This window comes from Trachymyrmex cornetzi, unplaced genomic scaffold (genome assembly GCF_001594075.2).
Source record: "Trachymyrmex cornetzi isolate Tcor2-1 unplaced genomic scaffold, Tcor1.1 scaffold942, whole genome shotgun sequence".
In the NCBI taxonomy this organism is placed as follows: Eukaryota; Metazoa; Arthropoda; class Insecta; order Hymenoptera; family Formicidae; genus Trachymyrmex; species Trachymyrmex cornetzi.
The window spans coordinates 34481-34954 of NW_017300292.1; positions in this window are offsets into that span (position 1 = coordinate 34481).

The following is a 474-nucleotide window of genomic DNA, read 5'->3' on the forward strand; positions in this document are numbered from 1 at the left end:
CTACAATGAAGATTGCTAATGTAATAAGTTTCTTCATTATAGCAGCAAAAGTATGCGCTATCTTAGTTAGTACTGAAAAAAAAGTCTAGTTATAGCTATCATTTAGTTTCAACTAAATGTTGAGGTAATATAACATAAGTTTACCTTTACAAATATTTAGTAAATATTACTAAACTGTATTACCAACGGTAATACTTACTAAATATTTGTAAAGGTAAACTTATGTTTAGTTATATTACCTCAACATTTAGTTGAAACTATTTTACTCAATATTTGATAGCTATAACTAGACTTTTTTTTCAGTGCATGTTTTGTTACAAATGTTGACCTTTATAATAGATTCATTTTTTCAGAAAGTTATCTTTGCTGTATTAACAAATTTGCTATGCTAAAACAAATATGGGCCGCGGTCCGATTCATGCTCACAGTTCTATCAGTGCTTACGACATTAATGGTCGGTCCGAAACAAATAGC